Genomic DNA, 19,367 nt, shown 5'->3' with positions numbered 1-19,367 from the left:
CACTTTATGCTCTAGTAAGGCTACCATACTCCGTTATCCAATCCAACACAAATCTAGGTGTCGCTCTGAAGGTATTTTGTATATGTGATTAAAATCTATTTAAACTGATTGTAAGTGAAGGGGATTATAATCTGGGTGGGCCTCATCTAGTCAGTTGAAAGGCCCTAAAAACAAAACTGAAGTGTCTCTGAGGGAAAAGAAATTCCAACTGTGGAATTGCAGCACCAACCCCTGATCAAAATTTTCCAGCCTTCCCTTCCTGCCGACCTGCCCTGCAGATTTCAGACTTGCCCAGCCAGCTCCAGAACTACAGAAGCCAGCTCCCTGTAATAAATGTCTCTCGTAAATAGATAAACATAAACACACACACACACACACTCTACTGGTTCCACTAGAAACCTGAATGATAGCCGTTCTGTTTTTCTTTATGTACTTACATCACTTCGAGATACTTTGCATTTATTTATATGTTTGTCAATATTCTTAGTTACACTTAGGCTTTATGTGAATATGTGAATAATTCCTAAAGTACAAAAGCTTATCGAAAGTTATGCACATTTGAAAGATGCAGAATGTTGTTAAGTTACCTTCTTTAGAGGTTGCACCTGTTCGTTCTCTTCCTCCACTATAGGCTTTATGTCTTTGTATTACTATGTGTTCTCACCATATAGTAAGTGCTCAGTGAGTAAGGAGCAGAATTCTAGGAGAAGAAACAGGAATTAAGGTAGAAAGACATGAAGGTGTGCTAGGCTGGAGGGCTCTTTGTTGGACCAAATCACTTTTTTTTTTTTTTTTTAGGTCCTCTTTCTTCTACAGGTGACATGAGAATTCGGAATGATTCACCCACGTGGTACTTCCTCTGCAGGGGCAGCAGCGCGCAGAACTCTCAATTTGAGGTCGGACCTGAGTAGGAACACTCTCTGTAACATTCCACTTTGGGACCTTGGGCAGATGCCTTAGCCCCCGTGATCCTCAGTTTCCAAATCTGTAAAAGGAAGGTGATGACCTTCCAGGCTGGTGTGAAGATCAAAGGAGATACATATATAAAGAACCTGGTCCATTGGGGTTATAATAGGTCTGGAGCATGGAAGTTAAAATAAGGTCCTGTCCCCAAATTTGGGAACAAGAAGCAACACTGCTCTCAGGGCCAACCTATAAACTAAGCACAGAAAGCATCTGAGCAGAGATGTGAGGTGACCTTGAAAGGACAAGACACCAACCAGGCTGACTTCAGTAAAACACCTAACGGAGGCTACACCAACCAGAAGGGGATTAGTCAGAGATAAAACCCAGAAAAAGCACAGTCAGAGACAAAGCGGAGCTGTGCCACGGAGGTCTTGTCTCGTTAGGCCCAAAAATTCTGGCTAAAGGGTAATTCCACTCATAGCAACATACCCATCTGGCTCTCCAAGCTTAATGCCTTTCAGTCTCTCATGGCTTTTTATGTTCTGTTTCCATGCTGAGCAAAACCTTTCTGATAGTTTGGGTTCCCCTATGGCCTGTCTGTAGGGAATGGTCTCTGGTCAGATACACCTGGCCAGCCAGTTCTCCCAAAACCAACATCCCACTCAAACACCTGTGTTCTTTTTTATTCTAGCAGTCAGGCGGGACAGTCTGACCCAGATGGCAGAAGAAACAGCACTCACATTTGTGTTTAATTCACAGCTCTAATTAAGATGAGAAAAAGGAAAATAGAGCACGAGAATTGTCCGAGAGCTGGAAAATTATGAACGCTCCCACAGCTCTGTGGAGATGGCACCTTGTGAACCTTGCTTTCATTGTGAAGCTGATCTCACACCATTTCTGTCAAGAAAACAGAGCAAGCATTTGTCCTGCTTGTTCCTGAAAAGACTTAAGGCAGGCAGGCATTAATAGCTATTCTCCTTGGCTAATGATAAAGCCAAAGTGGTAATAAGAAGAGATTTGTTCAGGATCACATAATTTTTATATAGAAGTCTAGAAACCAAGCCTTCGGTTTCTCAGTCCAAATACAAAGCTCTTGCCAAAGAACCAAACTGAAGGTACGGAAAGGACATCTGATCTAAACAAAATGCCAAATTGGGAACACTTGATGATGGTTGTAGAGTCCTTTTAGATTTTTAGATTTTAGAGCTCTTGATTTGTTTTAGATTTTTTATTTCTAACATAGAGTGTACCAAGTCGTAATAGAGGAAAACTTTTGATTCCAGCCATAATAGAGTAGCTTGTACTGAACCAACTATTCTGCTGAAAACAACTGTTAACAGCTGGACAGACTATATAACACCAACATTTGAAGTCATTGAAGAACAACCAATGCAGACCATCCCTAAGAGAAGGTAAGCACACCGAGGTGGGCTCCATTCTCTCCCTGGCCCAATTCACGGGGCAGGGACTAGAGTAGGTGGCGGTTACTCTATTATTCTATTGCGCTGAGGAGGCAGATTGGAGTTCAAAGCTGCCAAAGTGGCTGGAGCTTAGGTGGTAAAACCCCACAGAGGAGAGAACTGCAGACAAGTGAATCTGGAAGGCTGGAAGCAATCTCCCATTGAGATGTGTGCTAACTCCCAAGCTAAGCCAGCACAGCTGTGACTATAGGAAAGCTAAGGGAAAGCAGCAGCTGGGGGGCTGGCTGAAGCGCCGTGCGAAGATTTTTCGGGAACATGGTACTGAAGAGATTGAGGGCGGAGTTCGAGGTTCATCAGCATGGAATAGCAACACCCAAACCTCTGGCTGAGACTCCAGAAAGGCCATAGTTTGCTAACGAAGGTAAACCCAAAAGGAGCAACCCTAACAAAGACTAAAACCAACCCTCGACAGGATTGAGGTGATTCCTCTGTACCACCTGCCTTCCTTTTAGAAAAAAGTGGAAATAATCCAGAACCTCTGAAAGCTAATAACCAGTAAGCTAAAATAAGAGGGGAAAAAATAGAATAATAAAAAATACTTGATTGTTCTCCCAAAAAATGACAAGAAGAGAGAAATAAAGGAATAAAGAACAGAAAGAGAAACATATAACAAGACAGTACATATAAAGATTTCAATAATAACATTAAGTGTTAATAGATTATTACTCCAATTCAAAGACCAAAATCACTTTTGGCTAAAAAAGCAAAATCCATGTGCTGTTTACTAGGGACTCAACTTAAATATAAAAACACAAAATTTTAAAGAAAAAAGGATGAAAAAAATGTGCCATGCAAACACTAACCAAGATAAAGCTGGTATAGCTGTATGAACATCAGACAACAAAAACTTTGGGACAAGAAATATTTCTAGAGCTTAAAAAGGGACATTTCATAATGACAAAGTGTCAGTTTACATAAGATAAAACAGTCCTAAATTTGTATGCATCTAATAATTTATAATGTATAAATAATTTGTGGAAAATGTAGCATAGTTTCAATACATATTAAGCAAAGTTGACAGAATTAAAAGAAGACAGATAAACTAACAATCATTACAGGCGATTTTAACACCTCTTTGAATCGCTGATAGGACAAAGCAGACAAAAAATCAGCAAGGATATAGAAAACTTGAACAACACAAATAACCAAATTGACATAATTCACAATTGACATATACAGAACTTTATACTTAATAACCGCCACATACATGCTGTTTGTGAGAGCATGTGAACACTTATCAACATGGACCATCTGCTAGGCCGTAAAGCAAGTCTCAAACAATTCCTGTGGAGTGAAATCGTATAAAATGTGTTCTTTGACCACAGTGGAATCAAATGAGAAATTAGTAACAGGAAGATATCAACCCCCATGTGTTTGAAAATTAAGCAACACATTTTTATTATTTGTATTATTTTAAAGATTTTATTTATTCATTTGAGACAGAGAGGAACAGAGAGAGAGAGAGAGCTTGATCAGGCGGAGCTGCTGAGGGAGAGGAAGAAGCACACTCCCTGCTAAGCAGGGAGCCAGATGTGTGGCTCGAGCCCAGGACCTGGAGATTATCACCTGAGCTGAAGACGGAAGCTTAACCATCTGAGCCACCCAAGCGCCCCTAAGCAACACATTTTTCAACAGCTTGTAGGTCCAAGAAAAAATTGCAGTGAAATTATAAACTATTTTAAACTGAATAATAATGAAAATGTGACATATCAAAATGTTTGGGGTACAGATAAAGCAGGGCTCAAAGGGAAATTCATAGCTGTAAGTGTATATACTTAACAAGAACAAACATTGAAAGTCCACATGATTTTAGCTCCCATCTTAAGAAGCTAGAAAAAGAACAGCAACTTAAACTCTAGGAAGTAGAAGGAAGGCAGTAATAAAAATAAGAGCAGAAATCTTTGAAACAGAAAACAAATATGCAATAAAGTCTACAAATTCTAAAAGGGACTTAAGGTGCCTACCTTTGTTTCTGAGTAAAGATTTGTTTTGCTTCTTTTTCTCCATCTGTTTACCTTTATTTCCTTCTATTGTCTTACTGCACTAGCTAGAAGTTTCAGTATGTTGTTAATTAGGAGTGGTGAGAGAGGACATCTCGACTTTTTCCCGACTTTAAAAAAAGTATACGGTTTCTCACAATTAAGTAGGGTGTTTGATGTAGGTTTTTGTAGATGCTTTCTTTTTTTTTTTTATCATGTTGAGAAAGTTCCTCTCTATTCCTAGTTTCTGGAGAGTTTTCGTAGTGAATAGGTGTTAGATTTTGCCAAATGCTTTTTCTGCATCAATCAATATAATCATATGATTTTTTTCTTTAGTATATTGACGTAGTGTGTCACTTTGGTTGATTTTCAAATGTTGAATGAGCCTTGCACTTCTGGTATAAATCCAACTTGGCTATGGTGTATAATTCTTTTTATACATTATTGGATTCGACTTGCTGATATTTTGTTGAGGATTTTTGCACCTATGTTCATGAGAGCTACTGGTCTGTAATTTTCTTTCTCGTAGTATTTTTATCTGGTTTTGGTATTAGGGGAATGCTGGCCTCATAGACAAGTTAGGAAGTAAAGTTTTGTTTTTAAAAGTTTTCTTGAGAGTTCTTGCCTCAGCAGCATACATACTAAAATTGGAATAATACGGAGAAGGATAGCATGACCCTTACACAAGGATGACTTGCAAAATTTGTAAGTTTCCTTGAGAGATGGACGGTGGTGATAGTGGCATAGTGTGATGAATCTATCTAAGACCACGGACCTGTACACTTAAAAATGGTTAAGACGGTACATTCTGTGCTATGTATATTTCGCTGCAATAAAAATTTTCCTTGAGCTTGGGCTGTACCAAGTGGTGGTCTGTGTGAGCCCCAGGCCTTAAATGGAAATGGAGCAGAATGCCAAGTAAAGACTCTGGGGGGAGTAGCTATGGTTGTCTGCTCCCCTGCTAAGCAAAAATCTAATTGGGAAGATTATCTACACAGTTATGAATATTAAATTAACAATGGAAGATAGTATATTGGCCAAAAAATAACTCAGAGACTAAATGATGTAGGACTTGAGAAAGGGGTGTTGCTACGTCTTTTTCTTCTCCTAAACCAATGTCACTCTTTCTTTAGCTCTTGCCGCACCTATGAGTCTGAGGCGGGTAGTGGGTTGGGGGTGGGTATGGGACACAGGGCCACAGTTACAGGAAAAGTTTCAGCATTTTACACTCAGGGAAAAGGGATGACGGATTGAATTTCAAAAGCACATTATTCTACCCCAGGTTGGCAAAGCGTACCTTTGTGATGTGGAGACAAGACAGCTAATCAAGTTAACACGTAGGCAAAATTCTGTCGCAGGTAGAAACAGGAGCAAGGAATGGTCTAGACTTAGAAAGAACAGACACCTGAAGCCCCTAAGAGTTGTGGTTAAAGCTTCGTTACTTGAACTTTACCAGTTTGGCATTGGTGTCAAATACTAGTGCTACTGCTGAATTTTACTTTCACTAAATATGATCTTTTTTTTTTTTTAAGATAAAAGAGTATTTTTTTAAAGAATTTATTTATTCAACAGAGACAGAGAGAGCACAAGCAGGGGGAACCGCAGAGACAGAGGGAGAAGCAGGCTCCTCACTGAGCAGGGAGCCTGACATGGGGCTACATCCCAGGACCCAGGGTTTATGACCTGAGCGGAAGGCAGACACTTAATGGACTGAGCCACCCGGGCACCCCAAAAGAGTGTTTTAAAGGCTTTCCTTCTGGGGTGCCTGGGTGGCTTAGCCCTTAAGCGTCTACCTTCAGCCCAGGGCGTGATCCCGGGGTCCTGGGATGGAGCCCACGTCAGGCTCCCTGCTCAGTGAGGAGCCTGCTTCTTCCTCTACCACTCCCCCTGCTTGCGTTCTCTCTCTCGCTGTCTCTTTCTGTCAAATAAATAAATAACATCTTTAAAAAAAATAAAAATAAAAAAATAAAGGCTTTCCTTCCCTGATATCTCAAAATACCATTAAATACAAATTAGTTACCTTTTTATGAAATATTCTTATTTTACAGACTATTGTCTATTTTAAGACACCACCAATTATAGTTCACCGTTAAAACACTATTTTTAATAAACACACTGTTTTTAAGCCACATTCTAATTTTGGAAGTCATAAATATGAAAAATGTTCATGTTAGAGTCAAAGAAATTCTGTAGCCCAACTCCTCCTTCCTGACCCATACAAGCCAAGTGCGGGCTGGACACATCCACTTCTGTGTCAACACCCCTGAAATGCAATCCATCACTCTGTCAATCCCTGCACCCAAATCTGCTTCTGTTTCTGTTGTCCATTTCTATTTCCATTATCAAAACCTCACTCAAGTCAGAGACCTTGACTCCTCCTTCCCCCTCACCCTCCACATTCAGTTAATCTCCGGGTTCTGCTCACTTCACCTCCTAGACCTATTTTGGCCACATCCGCTTCCCTGTATCCCGGCTGCCACCACCCTTGCTCGCCCTGCCAGCCTCCCTGTCCTGTGGGACTGCAGCAACCTCCCCACTGACCTCTGCCTTCTCCCCCTGCAGCTCAGCAGTCTGCCTCAAATCTTTTCAGTAGTTGCCCAAGGCCCTTAGAATCAAACACCAAATCCCTATGATCCTTAGATAAAATACCAAATCCCAGGCCCTTTGTTCTCCAGCATCACCTCACTCCTGCTCGTTTCTCTACTCTGGAAACTCCCGCTGCACAGACTTCTCTTAGTTCCTCAGGCAGTCATGGAAGGCTTTGCCCTGCTGTAGGTCTCCCTCCTCCCTTTTGTGTAGACCACGTATGCATGGCCTCCAGGCTTTAGATAACATGTCCCCTCCTCACAGAGGCCTTCTTTGAGCCCCCGATGAGCCTTGGTCCCCTGCTCTAGGGTTCCTTCATCTTTGTAACACACAGCACACTGGTGATCATTTGTTCAGACCCATCTCCCCCACTAGACAGCAAGCTGTGTTCCAGCACAGAGCTTCGCGGCTGGCACACAGTGAGCGCTGCTTAAATTCTGGTAAGTCTATTAAGAATAATGTCAGTAAAGAACAAATGTGGTTAAAGAATAAACATTCCCAGATATGCTGTCTGTGAGCATGGAGTCTAGAAAGTCTGCTGGGTTCATGTCCCAGCTTCCCCAGTTACTAGCAAGGGGACAAGTTCCTTAATCGCTTCAGGTCTTAGTTCTCCCTTTATAAGTGGGTACGACAATGCTACCTATGTCTCCTAAGTCGGGGCTGTCATGAGGACTGAAGAAATTAATGTGTGTATAAAGCACCTAGGGACATTGTCCGGCACGTTGTCAGCACTCAAACAATATTCGTTATTATTATTACCTCATTTATCTATCTTAACAATCCTAGGAGTAATGGGAGTTGGTAAACTGGGGGCTATATACAGTAAAAGTCTCCAGAATTTGAGGATGTGGTGGGGAGAAGTTCACCGTCTCGGGATGGAACTACCCAAAGTCAATATAAAAAAGTCCCCCATCAGCCGTCAGCTGAAGCAGTCTTTCCTTCAGTGACCCATGGACTCCTTGGAAGCGGCTTCAGACCAAGCTTGGAATCCATCCAAATCAACCAAGGTTGCAGATGCGTCTTCAGGCCCAGACTCGAAGATTAAAGGTGATAATGCATGTTAAGAGCACCTAGAAAATCATAAAGTATGATATAAACGTTTGTGGTTGTGATTACTGTTATTAGTAGTAGAGTAATTCTATTACCCAATCGACGGTATTGCGATCTGTCTGAAACAACCCAGGGGCTTGTAATCACAAGAACGCATTAGTAGGACAGAGAAGCTGACGAGCTGGGGAGGAAGAAATGAGTAATATTTATCTGGCACAATCTAATCAAGAGGGAGGCTCATATGAGATGAGCGTGGTGAAGTTCATGCGACAACATTTCTCCTGACACCGTGCAAATATTTTGGTTCTAATTGTCAATGTCTATCATGCACGTACTTTTCCTTGGGTCAGCTTTGCAGGTACCAGGAAAGGGAACGACCTGGATACGAATCACTATAAAGTGAACAAATGAGTATTCATTCATCAAACACTTACTGAGCCCCTACTATCTGGCTGGCCCCCTAGACTGGTAAGTAGTTCCTGCCCTCATGTCACAGTCCGAGGGGAGACAGACAAACAATTCATCACACAAATAAGACCGCAACTGTATCTTGTGCCAAGTGCTACATTAGACTAGAGGAGTAAGAGAGGCTTTTCTGATGCTTCACGTGGAACCAGGAGACAACCAGCCGATGGAATGCAGAGAAAGCTGTCAGGCGGAAGGCAGCAAAGAGTTTGGTGTCTTTGAGGATCGGAAGGGCCAACACAGATTGGAAGGGGTTAAGGGAGAGAAGGACCACAAGGACCTGAGGAGGGAAGCAGACCAGATCACAGAGGGCCGCAGAGGCCACTCAGAGATGATTTGGAGTTATTTTGAGTGCAAAATATAAAGATAAGATGAGATAGATGATTTTTGTGCTCTAAAAAGATTCTTCTGGTTGCTACGGAAAGAATGGGCTAGAGGGAGAATTGAAGTAAAAATGGAGAGACCAGGTTGGAGAATTTTGCAATAACCCACTCAAGGGGTAATGCTAACATGGACAAGAAGGGGACAGAGTTGTGATATGCTCAGGAATAGGATTACTAGAGCTCGGTGGTGATAGACTGGCTGTGCAGGAGGGGCCGTTCTTGGATACCAGCCTGAGCAACTGGGTTGAAGAGGTGCCATCCATTCACTAAAATGAGCAAGGATGGACAAGGGATAGATTAGATGTGGCTCTGGGTGGGAACGTAGGCCTCACGCAGTGAACAAGAGTACAGTTTGAATATGTCACGTTTGAAAAGCATGTGAGGACTCCCAGGGGAAATGTCAAGTGGCCGTTTAGCTTCTTGGCAATGAAGCTTAGCAGAGATATCCAGGTGGCCTCGGACGCTTGTTGGTCACTGGTGTGTAAAGACAAACAGTGCTTGGGATTAGAGAAATGACCAAGGAAGAAAATGTGGAAAGGAAGCAAAAAGAACCACCAGTCTCTTGTGAGCTATAATCTCAGGAGTCAGATTTTTACAACCCATCAACTCTGGGTGGGTTATTAAAATTCAGTTTCTAAGCTAGAACAACTCAATAAACATTTCTTCATCCATGGTGAGTCCAGTAAGAGAGCTAGCCTAAACCAGCAGCAGACCACTCTGTCTGTGACTGCTGTATTCTAAAACACAGCAGATTTTATTATTCTCATTTTACAGAGGGGAAAATGAGACTATGAAAGTTTAAGTGATTTGGTCAAAAATGCAGAACCGTTGAGAGACAGACAGGATTGAGACTAAATTCGGGGCATGTAATGGCAGCCAAGAACTCTACCCACCCTTCAACGATAGAGCCCCACGGTCATCACAAGCTTGCGAAGAAATAGAGAAGTTCGTGATCCTGGTGGGAAGACCATAGAACAAAGAAAGCAAAATTAGGCAAAATTAAATATAAGCCTGTGGGGGAGAAGAGACCATCTTGAACTCAGGGAAGTAATAAAGGGCCTACAGGTGTGTGGACTGTGAAGGATTACGAGGAAGTAGGGTAGGTGGAAGGAGAAGGGGAAGAGCCTCAGATTTAGGGACACAATGAACCCAGATGCAGAAGGCACTGGGGCGTAGAGAAGAGCTGATGGCAAATGGGCTTCATTCCTCAGGCCACCTCCTACATGGGTGGTGGCCCAGTGCAGGGGATTAACAAGACCTGTCAAGGGCACCAGGCAAGGAAGCCGGGACACAGTGACCTTTCCCAGACTCGAGCGTCTGTGCGGGTGCCCAGGAAAAAACGTATTTGGATAAGCTAGAGTCAGGTCAGATGATTTCTGCCTTGGAAAGCCAGGTCGGAAACACTGAATTTAGTTTAGTAGTCTGCAAGGAGCCTTTATAGATTACTGAAGAGGGAGGAAACATGAAATCTTCAGGAGAATGGATATGTTGGTGGTGATGGCGCTGGGCTACAAAAAGTAAAGAAGGCAAGGACTGAAATCTACAGGAAAAGTAAGAGGCTTTTAGCAAGATGGAAATCAGTGGCTTTCCAAACTTGCCTTAGCAGAGAATCCTTTCTAAAAATGAACCCTATTTGAGATCCCAGTGTCTGAAGCAGAAAAATATAGTGGTCTCCTTATTAGGACAATTTAGTTTATAGCTTTAAACACATACCATACGCTTTCAATAAAGGCAGCCAAAAGAGAAAGGAGGCCGATTAAATAGACAGAGAGGTTCTAACTCCAAGATGGCGCAGCAGAGTTGCACCTTGTCTTAGCCTTAGTGTCCAAATACCCAATTCATGTATGAATTTTACCGAGGTCTTATAATAGCAAGAAAATCCTCACACACATTGATAAGTCCTTGTATATGGCAATTTTTGTTTGTTTGTTTGTTTGTTTGTTTGGTATGCAATGACAGGGTACTCTTCCATCAGACTGATCCAGAAGGTAGTGTTGTAGGAATTTTTTTTTCCTTAACAAAAGTATGAGTAGCAAGAAGCCTCCAAAGCAAAAGAAAAAAAAAGTGCACAGCCGTCTAGAAGGTAAGATGATCGTGATGGGCCCTGGTGTAGGCTCTCTGCTACTGCACGGTCACTGAGGTGGGGAGAGAGCAAGTACAAGAGAGCTCTTGAGCCTGGCCAGACACCTCGTCAGGCGTGGTGTGCCTGTGCCATGGTAGTGGATTCATCTGTAATTTTATATGAGCAGAACAGAGTCCAGAAGTAAAGAAAGAGCAGGGTACAGTTTCAGCAATCCCGATATCAACGACACTAGGTTTTGCATTTGTGTTTGAATCTGCTGGCATCCCCGTTCTTTATTTCACTTGGATCACCCCCAAGAACAGAGAGAGGCTAAGGGAGGGGAGGGGGGAACAGGAGGAGAGGAGGGGGTACCAGGTATGAGATACTTAAGAGTCTCTGTAATTTGTTTAGTAACACAGTTGGGTTAACAGATCATTTACAAATCGAGGGAGCAAATTCCATGTCATAATACAAACACATTCCCTATGACACACCTGATAGTCGAAGGAAATTTGCATGTAACAGGAAAGTGTAAAAGTGCTAATAATTCCCTTCCTTAAAGAATGTGCTTCTGGATCATTTATATTCCAGAAATTTCAGGACCACAAGCAAAGAGACTGTGGCCAATAAGGGGTCACTTACGTGTGAACATATTTAGGGTCTGTCTTTTGGTATTATCAAAGGTTTCCTTGTTTGTTTTTTATGTCTTGGACAGAAAAGAAATCTTTAGGAGTAGGAAAAACGATTTACACTTATTGGGATATCAAATTAATATACCATTTTTTTTAAGTTACAGAATTAAAAATCTAGTTTTCCTTGAGTTCAAATTAGTCATCTTATTATGCAAATTAGGAATAACTCTCTCACTTTTCTTTGATTAATATTTGGTTAGCTCATGGTAAAGAAACTAAATTAAACAATTAATATCATTTACAAACTTGGATAATTACATCCCCTTAAACATTTTAAACTGAGTTTATAAACTTAACAGAATCAATTTTTATTTTAAATGTTTTAAGTGCCTGCAGAGCACATTTATAACCTACTGAGCAAAACCTTCCCCAAGTACTTAAATAACTCATAAATCTAACGCATTATATGTATACACATGGCTAATTAAATTCTCGTAAACATTCCAATTACTTGGGAAAAACATGAGTGTTCATACTGGTAGGAATGGGGTCTGGGGAAGGAGGTGTGATAGAGGCGAGCCAGCGGAAGGCCTTGCAGAGGTGCCGTGGGACGTGGGACTAAGAGACCTGGAACACACGTTCTCTGAAATCCAGGCCGTGGGAGTCTCCACCCCAACCTACTCCACGTCATCTGCTATGAATATTTTGAAAAGGCTCCCTGATGCTTGGTGTTGCCCAAGTGTCCCCAAACTTCCTGGAGTGCAGGGAAAAGCTGCTTCCAGAGATGCGATGGGGCGCCTGGATGGCTCAGTTAAGCGTCTGCCTTTGGCTCAGGTCATGATCCCGGGATCCCCCTTGTTGGATTCCTTGCTCAGCAGGGAGCCTGCTTCTTCCTCTTCCCCCGCTTGTGCTCGCTCTCTCTTCCTCTCTCTCTTGCACTCTCTCAAAAAAAAAAAAAAAAAAAAAGAGAGAGAGAGAGAGAGAGAGATGTGAATTTGGTAGCAATCATTTCATCTTCCTTGTAAGCAACTTCCATGAAACAAATGTTTACAGAGTAGACCACCGAGGTTGGGGAGGGCCTCCGTAGTCAGGGAACAAAAAGGAAGGGACACCTGAAAAAGAAATTATAGAATTCTGTCTAACTATGTCTAGAACAAAATAATAAACTCATAAAACTTACCTTTTGTACTTAGTACATATGAGAACCGAAGGGTTGGGTTTCTACTCCCCTCTTCCCTCAAATGTATGTTTACTTAGTTATTATCGAATACCTTAGAATAGGAATCTGGTGCCGAAAATCTACATTTGGATTCTTTTTTTTTTTTTTTTAAGATTTTATTTATTTATTTGAGAGAGAGAGAGCACAAGCTGGGGGAGAGCCAGAGGGAGAGGGAGAAGCAGGCTCCCCACTGAGCAGGGAACCTGATGGGGGTCTCGACCCCAGGACCCTGGAATCATGACCTGAGCTGAAAGCAGACGCTCAACTGACTGAGCCACCCAGGCACCCCTTCATTTGGATTCTGACAAGAACGTGGTGAGGGTTTAACTGATAGCCTAATATATACAGGTTCATTGCAGGGTTCAGGTAGGGACATTTTCAAAGGGGTTTCTCTCCCTGAACGACACAAAAAATTCAATGAATCTTTTTTTCTTATTTTAAAATGGCAGCTGCTGGATGCCCAGTACTGTGTGATGCACTGGGGAGGTTGTGGGAGAAATTGAGGGGATGTTCTTTTCCTCCAGGCTGTACAATGTAGTTGAGGAGATGAAACTAACCCACACATAACAATGACAACAATGTAAGACCACATACAACTAAGTGCTAGACAGGATGTGACATTCTGTAGATGGTGTGGGAAATAGAGAGGGAAAGTTTCTGGAAATGGTTGCAGATGGCAGGTTGGATTTCACAGAGATGCAAAGACATCAGCTGACTCTTACAGAATGGGTAGAGCTCATACCCTAACCCAGACACAGATCTCTCTGCGTACCTTGAAGGAAAGGCGCATTAGGCAACTATTGAAAATTATGGGTAAGGTGACCACATTTTCCATAAAAATATCAGAACACATGGTCCAACACATGGTCTAACAACAGGAAAGAATATTTTAAATTGGGGCTGTTCCAGAAAATCTACAACATATGGTTACTCAATTTATGGGCCAAGAAAATCCTAACTACAATAAAGGAATGAACTGACCAGCCCTAGATAGACAAGACATAGCCATTACCATCTGAGAAGCTCTCGACTATTTCCTCACCACCATCAGATTTTATGTTCTTCATGAAAGTTTCTGTTCACCTTTTCAGAGAAAAGATCAGTGCCTCAACAATAAAAGACAAAATGGGGCACCTGGATGGCTCAATCAGTTAGGCATTGACCTTCACCTCAGTTCGTGATCCTGGGGTCCTGGGATCGAGCCCCGCATTGAGCTCCCTGTGCAGCGGGGGAGCCTGCTTCTCCTTCTCTTGCCTGCTCACGCTGTCTCTCACTATCTCTCTCTCTCAAATAAATAAATAAAATAATAAAAGAAAAATGAAAGCTAATCCAAAGAATTTATATTCAGATTTCTTAAATTATGTTCTTTAATATTCTCTAAACTTACTTAAACATTTTTTGTGTTAGGCAGGGTGTATGAATAATGAATATAAAAATGTTTCTTCTACCTGAGACAATAAAATAAGATCCAGTGAAAAGTTTCCTTCGCTATAAGAAAAAGAGGACATCCATACCCCTTGAAGTCCCCAGGTTTGTAACCAGTGCCCTCATTCATACAGAAAAGTATATTTTAAACTACCAAGATTGTTGTCTGTTTTTCTCGTCTGATGTCTCACTGTTTTTCTCATCAATAGTTTGCTGTCTGAAATAAAATACATGCCAGAAGCTTCCTTATCCAGTTTTGCGATTAAAAGTCTTAGCCATTATTGGAAAAGAAACAGTTTTAAGGACTTGAACTCAAGTCTTGGCAGGTTAAAACATCTTCCATTTCACCTTTTAGCTCATCCCAGAGCTCAGAGATCACTTGCCGACTCATTCTCAATATTATCAAGGAAATACACATTTTTCTCCTTTTATGGTTAGTGAATGCATTGGCCAAGATGATGTGGTAATCATTGCTGAAAGAGAACAACAAAGCCACACATTTGAACATTTCCCTTGCTTCTAAAACAAAATCTTAAATACATCTTAAAATATATTTCTGATGAAAACAAAAAGACATGTTTTTTATGAGATTTCCTGGGCATTAGACTTGTTCTTTTTTATTTTTATTTTTCAACCTTCCATTATTATGTTGGGCTTTAAAAAAACTTGGGTATGTTTAAAGACTGAGCCCAACTTTCATTAGCAGAGTTGTTAAAAAGGGGGAAAAACCTAAAGATACAAAACAGAAAGGGAATGTTTTGCAACCATTAAAGTAAAAAAAATTTTTTAGCCCTAGGAAGGAACGCAGTCTGACACATGCTACAACACGGATGAAACTTGAAGACAAGCCGAGTGAAATAAGCCAGACACAAAGAGACAAATACTGTATGATTCCACTTATATAATAAGAAACCCAGTACAGTCAAATTCATAGAGATGGGAAGTAGAATGATGGTTGGCAGGGGCTTGAGTATGAGTGGAATAAGGACTTACCGTTTAACGGATATAGAGTTTCCATTTTGGAAGATGAGAGGAGTTCTGGAGATGGATGTTGGTATGGACAGATTTAATGCCACTGATATGTACACTTAAAAACTATGGAGATGGGGGGGGTGCCTGGGTGGTTCAGTTGGTTAAGCAGCCAACTCCTGGCTTTGGCTCGGGGCATGATCTCAGGTTATGAGATTGAGCCCAATAGGGCTCCGTGCTCAGCGGGAAGTCTGCTTGAAAATTCTCTCCCTCTGCCCCTCCCCCACCATGGATCACTTGCTCTCTATCCCTCTCTCAAATAAATAAATCTTTTAAAAAAGGCTTAAGATGGTAAATTTTATGTTATATATATTTTACCAAAATATTTATATTTTAGATCAAAAATTTAATTATGAGGGGCGCCTGGGTGGCACAGCGGTTAAGCCTCTGCCTTCGGCTCAGGGCGTGATCCCGGCGTTATGGGATCAAGCCCCACATCAGGCTCCTCCACTATGAGCCTGCTTCTTCCTCTCCCACTCCCCCTGCTTGTGTTCCCTCTCTCGCTGGTTGTCTCTGTCTCTGTCGAATAAATAAATAAAATCCTTAAAAAAAATTTAATTATGAATAAAGTTCTAGATATTCATGTCACCAGTTAGCTACCTGGATAAAAATTCTCTTTCCCAATTCCCAAACCTAGGTCCAATGCTGACAGGTAAATTATTCGTAGCCTTTGGAGAATCGAGTCAAATCCTAAGTATTCAATAAAAGCAGGTTGGTCGGGGGGCGCTCGTCTGGCTCAGTCAGTAGAGCATACTCTTGATCTCAGGGTCATGAGTTCAAACCTCATGTTAGAGGTAGAGTTTACTTAAAATAAATAAACAAATAAATAAAATAAAAACAGGTTGGTGACAACAATATAACAGTTATTTTCCTTGTCACTTTGTATAAGTAAATGTCAATATATTTTAACATCACAATAATAGCTATATTTCTTAAGTATTTACTATATATTGAGTACTGGCCTAAGTATTAAAATCCTGACAACCCACATATTTTATATATGAATAAACTAGTCTCAGAGAGATCATTTGCTCTCTGTCATCAGCTAGCAAGCTGTAGATTTGGGAATACTAATCCCATCCTTTTAGCTTCAGGGTCCACACTTTAAAGTGTTAGTTTAAAGCTAGGTGTTTGGAAAACGGATGAACCTAGTGTAAGTACTACTATTTTCATGGGTAAGTCTCCTTGTTCAATCTTTTATTTCTTCAAACATTTATTAGGCACTTACTATGCTTCATAAAAAACCGGTAAAATGCCAAGTGCTTAAGATTAGTAAAACTAATAGGACGTGAGGGGCGCCTGAGCGGTTCGGTTGTTAAGCGTCTGCCTTTGGCCAAGGGTGTGACCCCGGGGTCCTGGGATCAAGCCCCCCATCAGGCTTCCAGGAGGGAGCCTGCTTCTTCCTCTCCCACTCCCCCTGCTTGTGTTCCCTCTCTCGCTGGCTGTCTCTCTCTGTGTCAAATAAATACATAAAATCTAGAAAAAACAAAACAAAACTAATAGGACGTGGTCTTATGGTCCAATAAAGAGAAAGGGAAGTAAAAAGAACACAAAGAAAGTGTGATAAAGAATGCCGTGGGGACCACGAAGAGACACGGCTCAGTCTTACCTGGCGTGGACCTCTTTGCCCGTTCTTCCCCCTTTGCATGCTCTAAGGAACATTTCAACTTTTTTTTTTTTTTTAAGTAGACTCCATGCAGGCTTGAGCTCACGACCCTGAGATCAAGAGTCATATGCTATACCAACTGAGCCAGCCAGGTGCCCCAACACATTTCAACTCTTTAATTTCACTGGGATGATATATAAACAGATTGTGCAACAGAGAAAAGTAAAACAAGTATCAGAAGATACTTGAGGATACAAGATACTAGAGGACAGAGAACACTCTAGATGGTGTCCTTTCACTGTAAGGACACCAGCTAGAAAGGCCAGGTCACAGCATGGAGAAAAGTAACTGGGATTGGGGGAAAAAGTAATAAGAAGACAAAGCAAGCAATAAGCAATATTTACATACAAAAATAGTAGGATAAACAACAGAAGAATTCAAGGACACATGCTTCATTGTCAAGGATCCTACCATGTAGCAGAGAATCGAAAGGCACAATTAAGAAACACATTTTTCAAGCAATAATTCATAGGGACGAATTAACATAAAGTGAGAGATAGCTAAGTATCAATCAGGAACCAGGCAGAAAAATAAAAACAGTAAGATCCCAGAAGCTTGGGGTCCAACTTAGAAATCAAGGAGGGTTGATGTTGGTGAAGAGGAACGAGGGCGTTGCAAACTGGGAAAAGCAACAACATAGCGTGGAAATTAGGAGAGACTGTGCTCCCTAAGCCTTGCACGTGAACTTCAGAGGAAGTAAGCAGTGGGAGTGATTGTAGCATAGGTGATTACTCACAGATGACCTGGAGGAATTCAAAGGAACACAACATGCCTGCAAGTTATGGAAGAACATCAAAAAAAATACTTTGAAAGTTGTACGAATTTTAATTTTGCTAGTTATAGAAAGAGGAATCACTGCAGTTGCGTGGGTACAGCTAGCCAAAGGCTGCACTTCAAATTGTGAAAAGGTCGAGTATTTACCTTATTAAAATGTAATTAACAGAAGAGCTCAAATCTGTCATAGAGCACTTGACATGTGGCAAAGTGGTGAGAGAGCAAGATCCCATCAAACTGGAAGTCTGCTCTGCGAAGTCTAATAATAGCAGCTCTCAGGGTATATATTGTATGTGTCACCGTGCACCAGGCATTCTTCTAAGGGCTCCCGGAGGGTTCACTCTTTTCATCTGCATGATCCTGCAGGTGGTGGAAAGTGGTGCTGCCACCCTCAGAGCCCAGGCCCTGCACCACGAGGCTAGACCAATTTCGTATTGCTTTTCAAACAATTATGTAAAATTCTGCCTGTTCTTGGAACAGAGGGGCAATGAGTTGCATGAATGCAATGTAACAAACATTTTCCAACCGTGGTCTATCCAGTCTCAAGAATCTGTTTTAGTTTTATGAATTTCAAATGAATTTAATGAATTTACTTATAGCCCCTGCCACATGCCATGAAGGATTTGCGAGCAAAACAAACACAGGTTTAGGAAGTAGATTGTGAATTAGGTAGACTCTACATATGGTACCACAGAAATGGTTCTGAATTTTAAAAATTGTCAAAAGTGAGTCGCAGAGAAGTAATTGGACTGGACAGAGTTTATTCCCCAGACCTCTGTTTGTTTACAGCTCTGGAGACTTAGGACCAGCCGAGCCCTTTTTGGGAATCATGACATATGCTCATCTGGGAACTCAGCAGGTATCAATTCACAACCCAATCTGTTCCCTGAAAGATAATGAATGACTTTGTAATATCAGGCATCGAAGAATAAATATTCATTTTCTGACACTCTGAAGAGAAGATAAATTTAAAATGTCAGTTGCATTTCATCCTAACTAGATGAAAATTTGTTTTGTTCCCATCAACCTGTTAAATAAAGAAGCCACAAAACATACAAAAGCACTGAAAAAGAACCACTGAACGCAGCAAGCATCGGAGTGCAGTGAACACAGTGCCACCCCCTAGAAAGGACCAGCAGCGCTTAGAGCGGAATGTCTAGTCTTTGATCTCGGCCTAGCCGGCCCTTCTTCTTGATGCCAGTGTTGTTTCGTTGCTATGTCATGGGCTGAGTTTCGCCTCCTCCAAACTCACATGCCGAAGTTCTAACCACCAGTACACGTGATCCCTCAGAAAGCGACTGTATTTGGAGAGGTAATCAAATTGAAAAGAGGTCATCAGGGTGGTCATTAATCCAGTATGACTAGTGTCCTTATAAGAAGAGGAAATTTGGACACAGGTGCAGTTCTAATGATATGAAGATGGCCATCTACAAGCTGAGGAATAAACCAACTGTGCCAACATCTTCATCTCAGACTTCTGGCCTTCAGAACTGTGAGAAAATCAATTTTCACTTTTCTAAGCCAGCCAGTCTGTGGTACTGTGTCCTGGTGGTCCCAGCAAACTAATGCGCTGTACTTCCCCCTAGACCGTAAGCTTCACGTGGGCCAGCCCGTGTCTGGTCTACCCTTGCATTCCCAGGGCTTGGTGTTTAGTAGGCGCTAATCAACATTATTGAATGCGTACCTGACTGCAGCTGGACGTCTTGGTCC

General features: G+C 41.6%; 1 non-coding gene across 1 annotated transcript; it reads left to right on the top strand.

Annotated features, from left to right (window-relative positions):
* The first annotated feature begins 4,987 nt into the window (after positions 1 to 4,987).
* On the top strand, positions 4,988 to 5,090 carry LOC121101518. Its single transcript, XR_005833527.1, has one exon. It is a non-coding gene; the product is annotated as a U6 spliceosomal RNA (small nuclear RNA).
* Positions 5,091 to 19,367: the final 14,277 nt, after the last annotated feature.

Source organism: Ursus maritimus, unplaced genomic scaffold (genome assembly GCF_017311325.1).
Source record: "Ursus maritimus isolate PB19 unplaced genomic scaffold, ASM1731132v1 scaffold_10, whole genome shotgun sequence".
Lineage (NCBI taxonomy): Eukaryota > Metazoa > Chordata > Mammalia > Carnivora > Ursidae > Ursus > Ursus maritimus.
This window is presented reverse-complemented; position numbering and strand designations above follow the sequence as displayed.